Source organism: Eleutherodactylus coqui, chromosome 2 (genome assembly GCF_035609145.1).
Source record: "Eleutherodactylus coqui strain aEleCoq1 chromosome 2, aEleCoq1.hap1, whole genome shotgun sequence".
Taxonomy (NCBI): domain Eukaryota; kingdom Metazoa; phylum Chordata; class Amphibia; order Anura; family Eleutherodactylidae; genus Eleutherodactylus; species Eleutherodactylus coqui.
The window spans coordinates 221,766,349-221,782,466 of NC_089838.1; the positions used below are offsets into that span (position 1 = coordinate 221,766,349).

General features: G+C 40.8%; 1 protein-coding gene and 1 long non-coding RNA gene across 3 annotated transcripts in view; one reads left to right on the forward strand and one right to left on the reverse strand.

Moving 5' to 3' along the window:
- THSD4 (thrombospondin type 1 domain containing 4) overlaps nucleotides 1-16,118 on the forward strand; it is a 696,080-nt gene that overhangs the window by 467,301 nt on the left and 212,661 nt on the right. The window lies entirely within an intron of this gene.
- The window catches only part of LOC136612283 (uncharacterized), a 29,975-nt gene that overhangs the window by 12,433 nt on the left and 1,424 nt on the right, over nucleotides 1-16,118 (reverse strand). Inside the window, exon 2 of the long non-coding RNA XR_010790383.1 lies at nucleotides 15,124-15,229. This is a non-coding gene — a long non-coding RNA (uncharacterized lncRNA). The remainder of the gene's footprint in view (nucleotides 1-15,123; nucleotides 15,230-16,118) is intronic.

The window sequence follows — 16,118 nt, forward strand, 5'->3', positions numbered from 1 at the left end:
TAATAAGGCTCCTCAGCTCCTCCTCGCTTTCAGCCATCAAAGATGTATCATTTGCATATCTAAGTTTGTTAATGATTTTAACTCCAACCTTGGATTCATCAAGCCCCGCTCATCGCATGGTGTGTTCTGCATACAAGTTGAACAGATAGGGTGAGAGTATGCATTCCTGCCATACTCCTTTCCCAATCTTAAACCAATCTGTTGTTCCATGGTCTGTTCTTACTGTTGCTATTTGGTCGTTATACAGATTCCTCAGGAGGCATACAAGGTGACGTTGTATCCTCACACCACCAAGAACTTGCCACAATTTTTTATGATTTGTGTACTGTGAGATGAAATAAGCCATAAAACTATTAATACTGTAGTAAATTGGTGCAATAAGAAGTATTTTCTTCTTTATTATTATTTAGTAGAGGCATTCAATGGGTACATCCACTTAATTATTTTTAGTAGTACAGAAGCTATAATCTACAAGTGGCCTGTTCTAGTCTCGCATAACCTTTAACAAAAACAAGCATAGCCTCCAAAGTGTTAGAGCCCAAGAATTTTATTAGCATAACTGGCTACTGATTTGCTTTGGTACAGAATCTTTAAGAGAGAATTACCTGAGTACATCGGACAAAAACACATGACACTTAACAGGAAGGGCATGGTCGATGGGAAGAAAAACTTATGGCCTTGAAATTTGGGAATGAAAAAAGATAAAAAAATAAATAAATAAGGCCTTAAGGGCTAAAATATATATGTATATTGCAAAAAACATGTTTTTCACTGCCGCTGAATGCAGTGAGTCAGCTTTAACTGCTACAACATGCCGACAAATCCTGTCTTTTATATCTGACACTCGTGCAGATTTATCATGGTAGATCTGGCCTGCTACAGTGCCACCGATTTCCAAAAAAATGGTGAACGCATCGCCAGTATTGGCAGTAATCCAAATTCCATCTCAAGTGGAGCAGCAGAACGCTCTCCAGAGGCTTCAGAGTTGGGGGAAGTTTAATTTTGCAAAGCCTCTCTGTGTGTGTGTGTGTGTGTGTGTGTATTATAGTTCTCTGTTAAAGCTGCTATGGCAAGTTCAATATAAACTCTGTCCTTATAGCAGCAAGTAGGGACACCGCAATTAGCACTCTTTGCTCACTTCCTTCATCCCTTCTCACTCTCTCGCTCATTTGGAATTGAAACTGACCAGATCAGTAAAATAATTAACACCTTCTTAAAGAGGCTGCATTTCCCCACTGCAGCTGTCTTATTTACTCTTTAGGTTTGTGTGGAGTTACCTTTTGAAGGGTGCAAAAAGGAGTCCAAAGATGGGCTACAAAAATGATGGAAGGTCTCAAGAACAAAACGTATCAGGAGCTTAATTTGTATAGCCTGGAGAAATAAAGGGAGAGGGGGACAAACCTTTAAATATGGTAAAAGCATAAATAAGTTTCAGGAAGCTGAACACTAGAACAAGGGGGCGCAGTCTGAGATTAGTTGGGGAAAAATCAGAAGCAATTTCAGATATTTTTATGTTAATTAGAGAGTAGTAGATGCTTGTAACAAACTTCCAGCAGATGTGGTTGGAAGATCAGCAATAAATGGATGCAAACATGCCTGGAATAAGTGTATATTTATCCCTTGCTCAAACTTGAGTTAAAGTCCCCAATTGTTTGGCTGCATTCTAGGAGCTGAACAATAAGAAAAAAAATCAGAAATGCCGGATTTGCCACTTGCCAGAACCGAACAAAACTTATTGACTTTTTTGGTTCAGCGCCGTTATGTATTTCAGCATTTTCATGGACAAAGTATTGCTGCATGCAGCACAATTTCATCTGGTATTTTCATGGAAATCAGCAGCAGAGGATCTGATTGCTGGTGTGAACAAAGCCTAAGAGGAAAATAAAGTCATACTATGAGGGCAAACTAGTTGGGCCATGTGGTCTTTTTCTGTTAGTTTCCTATGTTATTTTTCATGTTTCTACATGTGAATCATGTTGTGATGCTCACGTACTAGCAGTTTATATACTGTATTTAAGGGGTTACGTTGGTTGTATACGTTCCAATGGTATAATTTAGAATAGTCCATGAATGAAAAATAATGTGTAAGTCTGAGTAGTAATCTGGAGACTCACCAGAACAAAATTATATTGCCCATCAGGGGAGGAGGAAATAAGATCTCAAAACCAAGTCTATCATTCTTTTTGAGCTCAGATTATTTTTCACTCTAATGCTGTATTACAGTATAGCTATTATCCATCATTGGCACTTCCATTGGTAAAGAAATATTGGTAGGGGAAAAAGCAGAAATCTGTTCTCTTCTGCAGTAGTATAATGGCATATATTACAAACACTCATCACCATAAAGGTTCTGGCTCTAATTTGACTGATTTTAATTACAGTTTCCTCTACTAGCGACTATATCTACAATGCTCCAGTATCTGGAGTAAGTGGAAAGGAACTCTTTATATCAAACAAATGTAGAGAGCTCCTCTAATTCCAAGGGCTAACACACTAAGCGCATATGATTAGTGATCTGCTGTTTAAGTACCACAGTGATAATCATATCTCACTGGAATTGCTGTATCAAATGTCTGAAGTGGGCATCTGTTCTTTGTATAATGTGGAGCAAAATCTTTTAATTAAAGCCCTTGAAAAAGCTGGGGGCAATTGCTAAAGGGGTCGTCTGGTTTCAGGACAAAAACGGCACAATGTAGTTAAATTGAATAAAAATAACACTGCTGCTCCACTTCACCCCGCCAGGCTTTGTTTTGCCGACTGAAGTGGTAATATCACATTGATAATACATGATTGCTGTAGTTAAAGGGGTTTTGCAGGCAAAAACTTTTGATGACCTATCCTCAGAACAGGTCTTCAAACGTTAATCACTGGGGACCTACTGTACCTGGTCACCCGCCAGCTGTCACTGAATCATCGGAGGTGGAAGCAGGAATGGCCTAGCTGGCATCTCTTCGGTTGACATCAATAGGAGCTGAAGTAGCTTTCATACTTCCTTAGCTGACCCCGGTGTCGGAAGTGTAATAGCCACTTCTGCTCTCATTGATTACAAAAGGAATGAAGCCAGCTGGACCATTTCTGCTGGCGTCTCCCATGATGCACGTCTTGCCTGTTACACTGACAGTGGATTGGGGGATCATGTACGCCAGGTTCCTAGTGATTAACTATTTAAGACCTATTCTGAGGTTGGGTCATTAATAGGTTTTGTGTGGAAAACCCCTTTAATTAGTAGCCATAATGATATGATACAAAGCTCAGGAAGCATGGATAAACCCATAATCGTGAATGAAAAAAAATAAGAAAAAAACCTGCAATCAAGAAATAAAATAAATGAGAAAAAAATATTATACATTCCCTTTCAGAAGATTTTAAACTTATTTTTGATATTTTGTATATCTATGAAGAATGACTGCTTGAGACCACAATCTATAGAAATTGATAGATTCCCAGGGCAAGGACAAGGGATTTAAATCTTATTGTAGTCTCTAATGTATTCTTAAAAACTACACGAGTGATTCCTATAATCAATAAAAAGTACAAAGAGTTACAGAATTATTTTTGATGTGAAGGGACAAAAGTAATCACCAATATCCTTTTAGAAGATTTTGCAGTAGAAGTAAATTACAAATCCTTGCTTTATCAGAATATTTTTAGTATAATGTGTTCACTCTGATGCACTGCTATTTGGTCCTTTCATGACTACTGGTATTTGTGTTTTGTATGGTGGTACTATTTGAGTACTGTATAAAAATTTCCATTATGCACAATATATGGATGGCACTGTATAGTGGTATTATTTGGGTTCTGTATAGTAATATTAATTGTGCACTAATTAATTGTAATTAATTTACCACTCACAGTAACAGTGTGTAAGGCTGAAAAAAAGAAATAGGTTCATCTAGTTCAGCCTATTACTCCCCAATGTTGTTCCCGGGAGAGGCAAAAAAAATCCATTAGGTAGAAGCCAATTTTCCTTTTTTTAGGGGAAAAAAATTCCTGACTCTAAGGCTGGATTCACACGAACGTATATCGGCTCGGTTTTCACGCCGAGCCGATATACGTTGTCCTCATGTGCAGGGGGGGGGAGGCTGGAAGAGCCCAGGAGCAGGAACTGAGCTCCCGCCCCCTCTCTGCCTCCTCTCCACCCCTCTGCACTATTTGCAATGAGAGGAGGCGGAACAGGGGCAGGGCTAAGTTCCGGGAATTAGCCCGCCCCCGTTAGCCCGCCGCCACCTCATTTCATTGCAAATAGTGCAGAGGGGCGGAGGGGGGGGCAGCTCAGTTCCTGCTCCTGGCTCTTCCATCCTTCCCCGTCCTGCAAATGAGGACACCGTATATCGGCTCGGCGTGAAAACCGAGCCGATATACGGTCGTCTGAATCCAGTCTAAATCTGGCAATCAGAATAATTAGTGGATAAACAACACTTCTGAAGTAATTAGTAACCATAACATGTAACTCTGTTATCCTCCAGAGAGGCATCCAGGCCTCCTTTGAGCTCTTTTACTAAGTTTGTCATCACCACATCCTCAAGCAGAGAGTTCCACAGTCTCACTGCTCTTACAGTACGGAACCCCTTCTATGTCATTTTAGAAACCTTCTTTCCTCCAGATGCAGATGACACCCCCTTGTAACAGTCATAGTCCTGGGTATAAATAGAATATGGAAAAGATCCCTGTATTATCCCGATATATTTATACATAGTTATTAGGTCGCCCCTCAGCCATCTTTTTTTCTAAACTAAATAACCCCAATTTTGATAACCTCTGGGTATTGTAGTCCATCCATTCCATATATTAACTTAGTTGTCTATCTTTGTACCTGCTCAAGCTCTGATATGTCCTTTTTGAGTACCGGTGCCAGAAAAACTGTACACAAAATTCCATATGTGGTCTGACCAGTGACATGTAAAGAGGAAGAACAATGTTCTCATCATGTGCCCCTAGATCTCTTTTAACCCCTTGAGTGGCACGCCCGGAAATTTTCCGGGACGAGCTCCACTGCTCATAGCGACATAGCCCGGAAGATTTCCGGGCTATGTATCACTATGGGAGCTGCAGAGCACACTGCCACAAGCTGTGACATTGTGCTCTGCCTGCACAGTCCCACAGAGAACAAAGCAAGGGCTTTGAAAAACCAGCAGAAGATATTGCCGATATGCCGGCAATCTCCTGCTTTGTTTACAGGTTGCCATAGAGACCATTGGCTTGTCAGAAGCAAGCAGATGGTCTCTGTGGCAGGGAGAGCTTGGTGCTTGGCTGTGAGAGGACAGCTAGGTACCTGCTCTTACAGCAGAGATCATTGAAAACCTCCGATCTCTGCTGTGTTAACCCTTTACATGCGGCAGTCTATGTGACTGCAGCATGTAAAGGGCTGTCACTGCAGCATGTAAACGGCTGTCACCATCGGACCCCCGGAATGTGATCAGGGGGTCCTGATGGGTCCCTGTGGAAGTCCCCTAAAGGGACAAAAAAAAAAATAAATAAATAAATAAAAATTAAAAAAAAAAATTTAAAAAGTAAAAAAATTATTTAAAAAATAACAAAAACACTTGTCTCCCTTTACTTTGTAAAAAATCAAAAATACAATCACACATGTGGTATCCGTGCGTCGTAATGACCCAGAGAAGGAAGTTAATACATTATTTAACCCCTTAATGACATAACCCCTTTTTTTCTTTTTTCCCCATTTCTTTTTTTCCTCCCCCCTGTTTAAAAAAATCACAACTTGTCCCGCAAAAAACAAGCCCTTATATGGCCATGTCAATGGAGAAATCAAAGTTATGGCTCTTGAGACGCAACTGCAAAATTAGTTGAAATTCAATGATTAGACCATTTTAAAAAACCTGCCCTGGTGGGCACGACAGGGTGGTAGGAAACCCGCCACTCAAGGGGTTAATGCACCCCATGATCCTATTTGCCTTGGCAACAGCTGCCTGACACTGGTTGCTCCAGTTGAGCTTACAGTTAATTAAAATCCCCAAGTCTTTTTCCATGTCAGATTAGCCCAGTGGTTTCCCATTTTAGTGTGTAATGGTTATATATATTTTCCATGCCCATGTGCATAACCATACATTTATTAGTGTTAATCATCATTTGCCTTTTTTCTGCCCAAGTCTGCAACTTATTCAGATCCATTTGCAACCGCATTCTGTCATCTCCTGTGTTAATTACTTTACATATTTTTTTATAAGATGCAAATATTGATATTTTACTGTACAATCACTCCACAATGTCATTAATAAATATATTAAAAAGATATATCCAACAATTTATCTATTTTTAAGGCAGCTCTGCACTTGTTCCTGGGTTAAACTGGTGACATTTAATAGAGCGTTTTCTTTATCACTCTGACTTTCATCTGACATTTAATATTCCTGAGTGAATACACTGACCAAAAAACTATTTAGCAGATTTGTTTTCTCCTCATCGCCCTCTAGTATTTTCCCACATTACGTTTTAAAGGACCAACACTTTCAGTTTTAATGTTGTTGGTATTTATATAGTCGAAGAACAGTAATGTTCCTCATGTGAGCTGAGAATCTCAGGACGTTATCACCAGCTCATCCACGCTCGGGCAGCTTGTTTAGAATGCACGATTCTTGTTGTTTCGCACTAATTATTCAGGGTTTCACATTCCTATGTGAAATACGGAACGATCAATGTTTAAACTACACAATAAGTGCAGGAGCAGGCACTGATTTGTATGCTGGCTTTTTATAACAAGAAGCAGCGCACGATTCTCGTTCATCGTTTAGTCATTGGCTCAAGTTTAAACTGAACAATTATCATTCCGTTTTGAACTGAATGATCATTTGAATGATTTTCTCACTGATTATCATTCTGTGTAAATGCAGCATTAGTTTTACTCTCTTTGACAAGGTGTCTCTGTCTTCACTTTTGCTGCATTTATTTGCTTTTTACATAATTTATTTTTGTCATCACTTTTTAGCGCATCTTCACTGCTTTCTTTCTGATGTTTGTTCTCCCCTTTACATCTTCATTCAGCCACATTGTTTTTTTCCTACTCCTAACCCTTTTATTCCTGTTAGTTATGGAGTGCTCACAGTGAGTATTTAAGATGTTAAGTTCCCATTTATTATCTGTACTCGTATTTCTGAGGACTTTGTCTCAGTCAGTAAGGTTAAGGGCATCTCTAAGCTGATTAAACTTTGCCTTCTTAAAGTTTAGTAGTTTTGTAGCTCCCGATAAAATTCTCTCGTAAAGGGCAAGTTGAAATTTACTATATAAAGGTCACTTTTTCCCAGGTGCCCCCAACCTGCACCCCTGTTATTCTGTCAGGTATATTGGCTAATATTAAGTCCAAAGTGGCCGTCCCTGTAATTGGGTTCAAGTTAACAGAGAGAGAGAGAGATAGAAAGAAAAAAAAAAAAGTTTGGCACCCGGCATCCCACATATAAAAATGCCCGAGTCTCCCATTGTAGTTAATGGGGGTCGTTACTCAAGTAGAGCTCTCGAATTTTATGAAAAGCTCGACTCGAATAACGCGGACCCTAGCATTTGGGTGCTCGCTCATCTCTAGATTTAATGCTTCATCTATTTGCCTTAATAATACATTTTTGGTGGCTTCTATTGTATTTGGTGGCCTATAGAAAACCCTCATGAGGATTTCATTAATATTTCTCTATCCATGTATCTCTACCCATAGAGACTACACTTGTTCATTTCCCTCACATATATCTTCCCATTGTGTGGACTTTAAACTGGACTTTACATGAAGACAAATCCCTCCCCCTTTCAGTTTTTTCCGATCCCTTCTAAACAAACTATAACTCTGTAAATTCACAATCACAGCTTTCATCTCACCAGATCTCTATTATTCCCACTATGTCATAGCTTTCTTTTTCCTATAGCTTGTTTTTGCTTATCTACTTTTCCTTTCTCCATGGCATGAAGACAATTCCATGGGACTAAACTAGGAAACTGTTTTAACACCTAATCTTATATTCACTTTTGTACATAAACCATACGTACTCACATGGAAAGCCTTATCCCTTTGGGATAGATTGAGCAGTTTTTCACAATCACCTTGCAGTCTCATGGGTAGGTTTTCCCTACAAACTACAAAGATATGCAAGTTTAATAATTAATGACTCAATCTCAAGACTGAGCAGACTACACGTATGTATGTGATTCATTGAGATTATTAATTTTGAGGCAGGATAAATTAAATGTTTAGCAAATGGAATGTCGTAATGTTGTGTTGGTCCTCTTCATACTTTTTTTGTAAATTCAATACCTCGTCGTGTTTTTAAACAGCCCTGGAAATTCAATCTGTATTTACTTTGCTGATATAGAAAACTAATATACAAATCCAGCAATGAATATTAGACAACTACCCAATTTCACTATTTGAAGTTTCCCAAAATGCTCTCTTGTTTTTAGTTCATTTGATGTCCTATCAACCATATTTTATTTTTTGCTTTGTTTACCTAGTTCTGTATAATAAGATACACATATCAACCATATTTTATTTTTTGCTTTGTTTACCTAGTTCTGTATAATAAGATACACATATCAACCATATTTTATTTTTTGCTTTGTTTACCTAGTTCTGTATAATAAGATACACATATAAAATGTAATTTAAGGTGAAGTGCTATCTGGGGTTGAAAAAAAATAGTTTGGAAAAAACTCTTTAAATTATTTAATGCGATATATTACTCATATTGCTCCCTCAAGAAGTGGAAGTGAATCACATAAGGGAGCAGAGCAGCAGAAAATTCAAATCCCCCGCAGGTTTCCTTTTGGCAGCAGAGAGAAAGTTGTTGTACATTGTAACAGCCCCACTGCTCTCTTCATTCACAGAATTCTTACAAAGAGGCTTTATTTTGCTAATGGTGAAGAGTGCAGGAATTAAAATTTCTTATTATTACCCCGCTTTAATATGGAAATCTTATTTTCCTGTTGGCAAAGAAATTAATGGGGTTTTCCAAGTGTTTGGAAAAAAAAAACAGTAAATGTTCTAAAATAATTTAAAAAGACAGAACTTACCATTTCAATGCACTGCTGATCCAGCGCAGGAACTCTGGTAGTCACCCACCAGTCTTTGCAAAGAGATTGCCAACAAATGGCCATCACTTAAAGGGATTTGCCAGGCAAAAACTATTGATCACCTATGCTCAGGATAGGTCATCAATAGTTAATCCCTCAGGACCCACCAATCAGGATTTCCTGTGAAAATCTGAATGCCTTGCCTGCTGTTGGTGCAGTGGGCCGGACGTGTCATAGGGAAAGGCAGCAGAAGTGCCATAGTTGGCTTTACTCCCATTGAAATTAATGGGAGCTGAAGCAGTTATTACAGTTCCATAGCCGTCGGAAATGTCAGAAGTGAAATAGTCATTCTAGCTCCCATTAATTTTAGTGAGCGTGAAGCCAGCTAGGTTCACTTCTCCTATGACACACATCGGCCCGCTGTCAGTTAAGCGGGCCAGGCAATCATTTCATCACCAAGGATCTTGATTGTCAGGTCCCCAGCGATTAACTATTGATGATCTATCCCGAGGATAGGTCATCAATAGTGTTTACTCAGAAAATCCCTTTAACCACTAAAGTCACTGATTCCCTGCAGTGGTCACGTACTGGTACGACTTGTCATCACTGGCAGAATGTAATTCTCATCAAGTCCCATCAGAGGACATGCAGAATTTGATGCAGTCTTGTTTTTATTAAATTTTTACAGCACATGTGAATCCGCGCTAACACTACCCCATTCAAACACAGTTGGGATGAATTGGACCACCAGCTGTAAGCCAGGTTTTCTAGCTCAACGTCAGAGCTGCTTATAAAACCTGAAATGCTGTTATATTGCATCTAGTCCTAATTACCCTGCATTGCTCAATAAAATAATATAGCAATTGTGAAATATTTGACACCTGTGTTTAAGGAAATTTCACAAGTTGCATGGTTGAGAAATGGTATGAAAACACTGCTACTATTAAAGCAAAATCCTAGCTTTGGTTTGCAGATTTAAGCTGATTCCAGGTATTGAACTTTTATTACAATACTTACATACTTCCTATAAGTTCAGTTTTTTTTCCTTACCTTTTTTTTAAATCATGACTATTATTTAAAGGGAACCTGTCATGTCCTTTATGCTGTTCTCACTGAGGGCAGCATAAACGAGTGACAGATATGCTAATTTCAGCGGTGTGTTATTTACAGGGTAATAGGCAGTGGTTTTTAAAAACTTACAGCTTGTTCCTGCAGTTGTTGGCAAGATATGAGTCCAATTTATTCATGAGGTGCAACTAATCCTGCCCATTGGCCCTGATTGGCCGTTTTTAACTACTGAAATGCGTCCGGGGAGAACTACCAATCACAGAGTGTAGGTTAGTCTAGGAGCACCTCATGAATAAGCTGGACTCTTACACAGAACAAGCCGTAAGTTCTTAAACACTACACATTAGCCCATAAATGACAGACTACTGCTATTTTCATGACAGGTCCCTTTAACATTAGACTGCTGTGCACATGGGGAGGTTTTAAATGACTTCTAGTAACGCTAGGGATTTTGTACCTGATCTTTGCTTCCGAAGCAGATGTGAACAGAGTCTAAAACTGTTTGTTTTCTACAGTAAAGATTCCATGTATTAGAATGGGAACCTTATTATGGCTGTTTCTAGAACCAGTTCATAATAACAGCCCCGTACCTCATATCTAATCCTTATCACCCTGCATTACCTAGTGAAATGGTAATACGTCAAATTTTGGGTCTAACCGCAAAATTTAGGTTTGAGTAAAAACGTCCAGAATTTACATACTAATGAATGCCATGTACCACTTTGGCCAAGATATCTTTAAATCTCTGTATGATGTATATCCAGTGGCTATGAAATCATTGATCATACAGGCCTTTTTTCCCATTAATATCTGCTGATTGGGAACTCCTGTATAACCTATTAAATGAGAACAGATCTCTAATATCAGAAGCTGTAAATGTCGATCTTGTTATTTGTTCTGGTGGTTCTATATCTGACATTAAAAGATCTGTTCTGAAAGAATTAACGTTAAAAGGGTTGTCCCACTTCTAGTTGATATGATAAAGGAGGCAGACAGCTCTGTACTTTGCACAGTGACCTGGGTTGGTACTGCAGGGTTAAACCCATTGAACTGAATGAGGCTCAACCTGCAGTACCAACTTGGATCACTGTGCAATGTACAGAGCTGTCTGCCTCCTTTATTAAATCAACTAGAAGTGGGACAACCCTTTTAATGTTACATAGTTCTGATTATATGCAGCTACCTATGATTTACTAAATATATTTTGCAGTAACGTGACAATATATTTTGGATATTTCTGTTTTATAAATCATGCCATTGTGAATAATCAGCTACAATTTCCCTCTTGTAATCACCACATTTCATACAGGACTATACTGATTAGAGTCATTATCAATGCAGTAAATAGAGCAGTATTCTGCTTGTTATTTTGCATTTTGAATAGAACAGTTGTCTTTTACATGTTTTATACTAATGCATGCTCATATAGGACTTTCTTGTTTTCTTTATGTAAACACATCATTTACAAGTAGGGACAAAGTGTTTGTAAAAGAACTCTCATCATGTCCCATCAACAACACCTGTGCTATTTTAGTTAATGTCAGAAGTTCATAAGATGCCAGACTTGATCAGTTATAGCTTAAACTTGAAAATGACAATGTTCATAGGTGCACTATGCTATTGTACAGTCTACTTCTGCATTTATCAGTCTGTCCTGATGCATCCTGACATTAGTTCTCAATATAGAACTACAGTCACGTAAATATATAAATAATTGAAGGATTGTACTTTAAGAGGCTTCTCCGGTAAAAACAAACGCATTTTTAGATCCCTGCCTCCCTCACCTGATTGCCTGTAACACTGCACGTTTCCTCTGTGTATTGAAACCACGCGCAGCCCACTGTCTGATGCTTATTAGGCACCATCTTGACAGTGACATTTTTTACTTTTACATCAATTCCATGATGCAGCAACACAACTTCACCCTATTGTCCTAGTGGTTTATAATCCAGGGCACAATCATGGGTCCACCCTGGCAAGGGCCAATCGGCCAGACAGCAGCCGGTGTAGAGAATGCTTCCATGTAGGCAGTCCTCATGGCCTTCCTAGGCCTAACAGGCTTTAAGGTCCCGGGTCAAATGAATCGCCTCCGGGGAACTTCTTTCATAGAAACCTCCAGTGGCGTAGGAAATGAAATGAATGACGGGGTGACCAGCTCCATAAGCTTAGGCTCACCCACCCCACCCCCAAAAAACGTAGCTGCGGCAGTGGATATCCAGAGGCCACACCCTGGATGGGCCCAGCGCTTGGGATTGTGGCAGAGGTGGCAGCATCTCTGCAGCTTGCTGGCGGAAGGTGTTCTGAACTGTGAGGTCCAGTGGGGATCCTCTCTTTTAGTGGACTCCACCTCCTGGGGACAGTCCTGGGTTGCGTGCCAAAGTTCTTGGGTGGGGGTAGTCCTCCCCCCTACTTTGTGGATAGCCAAGGCAGGGACTTCTTGGTGGGAAACTTCTGGCAGCAATTTCTTGGTGGGCACACCCTGTAAAAAAGGAAGAAGACAGGGCAGCTGGGTGCCATTTTGAGTAGCCATATTGAGACTCACATGGGGCTCTGCGACAAAGTCCAGTAATTGCACGTGGTTGCAACAATATCAGCACGTCATCTCTCACAGCATAGTACTTTTTTGAGATTGCAGCTTTAGAGGAATCTTCCTGTAAAGCAGTTTTAGACACGGCAGGAACTTGACATAGAGATTGTCTTACTTTTTGCTCCATGCTCACCAGAAGAAATTTTCTTAGTACCTCTGCGGTAACGCAGGTATATAGATGCGTCACAGAGGCATTTTATTCTGTTTGTGACACCAAAGGAAGAGTCCTGTGGTGCCCTATGGTAACCAAGACACAAGGCCCACACTGAGGAGCTGGCTAGGTAGAGGTGTCACTTGTCACGGTGGCTCTACCAGACTCCTCCCTGGAGAAACACATGGAACCTCGGCCAAGACACCACTAGACCTCTTCCAGGCAACACTGGCACAGCGGTTACGTGTATAAGCGTAGTGGACTTTAAGTTGTCACGCGTGGTGCCACCGTTCCATTCACATTGGCAAATCCTCGGTGGTTAAATAAGAGAGTCCACACACAGTCGATGTTGAATACCTCAATCACTTGGAATGAGCAGTGACTGGAAATTTTACTCTGTACTTGCAGAAATACAGCTTACTTGCACGTGCAGGAAGGACAGTGTTTCACTAGATGGTCAGGGAGGAGAACACAGGATGAAACCGGGCTCACGGTTTAAGTTATCTGTGATGCTCCGCTCCTGCACATACACACACTCTGGGACTCTGAATAACTTTGGAGGGAGACACAACACTCTTCTGACACTCACTCAAAACTTGCTTTGTAGAACACTGCACGGTGGACTTCTTCACTCCTTGCACTCCTCAGAGGTCGTTCCTGGAATGGTAGGCCTCAGGATACCTTTCCTCTGCTTCCATCACTACACCACATGAGGGTTGAAGGTACCCCCAAGTGGCCTCCACTCCTACTCCACTCTCAACCAGTGAAGATGATGAAAGACCACACCTTGCTCTCAATCACTCATACTTATAGAGGGAAGACATCATGTGACTAGACAGAATTGTTACTTTCCCGGACATATCTCAGCCACTTTGACATTAACCTCTTGCATGCTGCAGCTGTGCAATACACATAACAGCAGACAAGACACTTTTCACAGTGCATTCACATGGAAGACATGACATGTATGACCGTTATTGAGGGGCTAGAAATAGGTGTTTCAGGCCACTACATCTTGACTGACTCTAACTAAGCAGGCCATGAGCCTGAGCGATGGCCCATGTGCACTGCAGTCATGGCTATGTAATTATGTCACTAGCCAGCAGAAAAAAATTGCCATGGGCTCACACAGCAAATGTTATAGTCATATAGCAAGAAGCCACTGCGATGTTGATGCCTGTTGAGTCAGGAAATCTGCCAAGAAGATGATCTCCTCTTCCTGTGCTCCAGCCTACAGACCACCACTCTTCTGCAAAAGCACAGCAGTCTCCAGTCTCTGTCTATACCTACTTTCACTAACTGTTATGCATCAGTTGTCTGCTAGACCTGTTGCAAGTGTTGTGGGTGTAGTAGGCCACTGTGAGCCACACAGAAGAGGTTGCGGATACCTGGACTACAGAGTCATAATGAGAAAACAGAAAAACAGGACAATGGATCAAGGCTAGAGGAACAATCATATCTGTAATATCTGGAGGATGAAGAATAGGCATGTAAATGAAATAATAGTAATTATGATATATAACCTATACTGTACATATCATACATAACCATACAACTTTACGCACCATATATGCCCACAGACTAGAGATGAGCGAACGTACTCGGTAAGGCCGATTTCGCAATCGAGCACCGCGATTTTCGAGTACTTCACTACTCGGGTGAAAAGTACTCGGGGGCGCTGTGGGTGAGCGGGGGGTTGCAGAGGGGAGTGGGGGAGGAGAGGGAGAGAGGGCTCCCCCCTGTTCCCCACTGCTACCCCCCGCTCCGCCACGCCCCGCCGTACTTGGTAAGGCCGATTTCGCAATCGAGCACCGCGATTTTCGAGTACTTCACTACTCGGGTGAAAAGTACTCGGGGGCGCTGTGTGGCGGGGCGTGGCGTGGCGGAGTGGGGGGTAGCAGCGGGGAACAGGGGGGAGCTCTCTCTCCCTCCCCCCCCCACTCCCCTCTGCAACCAGCCGCTCACCCACAGCGCCCCCGAAGTACTTTTCACCCGAGTAGTGAAGTACTCGAAAATCGCGGTGCTCGATTGCGAAATCGGCCTTACCGAGTACGTTCGCTCATCTCTACCACAGACTCATTTGTAACAAAATAGGGGTTGTAAATTTCCCAGCAACGGGGCCAACACAATAGTAACTTTATACACATTTAGTACAGGTAATGTAAAAAAAACCTATTCTTGGTGTCATCAGTGGAGAGAGATGTTTTAAACTTACTTTATAACTAGATTTAGTACATTTACATAGGTAAGTAAAGGCAATAGTGAAAATGCGAATTGGTTAATTCCGTCATACACAGTCTACGGTTACCTCTAGCATGATGACCCTCCTGTTATGGAGCTTGCTGCCTTCAAGAAGCCAGGTGTATTGAGTTATTGAAATGCATATAGCAGCACATGCTGAAGACTTTAATGTACTGTAGTTGGAGGCAAAAGAGAAGAAAAATTCATTCCAGTCAGTTCTTTCAATAGTGGATTTAAACTGCTGTGCTTATTAACCATAGATCAAATCATCAAGTTGGCAAACAACGTAAAGCTGAGGTCGTTCTCAGCGCTATTCTCTATTCAGGGACATTGAATAACTATTTTGTAAAAGACTGTTCTCTCAGAGTTCTGGTGTCAGGCTTTAGACCATTAGAAGCATTAGCGCTTATAGTTGGAGAAACTGTATACTCCGCTTAATGTGCAATGAAGTGACACTGAAATTGGCTGACAATCTGCATAGGAGTTTGAAACCAATCAGCTATTATATATAACTGCGCACAAACTTTAGCCTTGGTATCTTTTAATGTCACAAACCCCAAAGATCTAGGATGGCATTTTTGGTTTCCATAACATAAGACATATTTAGTAAGTTTATCAAATAGAAAAATACCAATATGATAATTTCTTTCCCTGCATTGAGCTTTGCATTCCTAAAAGTGCTTAATAGAAGAAGAGTGTATTTTTTGAGGAAAGACCAACTTCTTTCTGCTAATCAGTCTTTAGCTAGATCCTGCATTTCTTGAAGCGTAACTCTAAAGCCGAGTTTGCTTTATTTCAGCCAATGTTGTGCGCACAGCTGGCTCACACGGCTGTCACAATGGGAGCTGGCAGAGGAGAGTGCACAAGAGAAGGGGATCCTGGATGACTGATTATGTATCAGATAAGGGAATAGGAAGGCTCTACACAATGGTGTCGTGCAAGGGACCCTCTGACCCCTGGAACATGGACTTCAATTTTGTGTTGTGGCCCCTGTGAGAGATAAAGAGTTAAACCTAATTGCAAAGTTGAAGAGTTGCATGTGAGAAGCAGAAACCTGCCTTC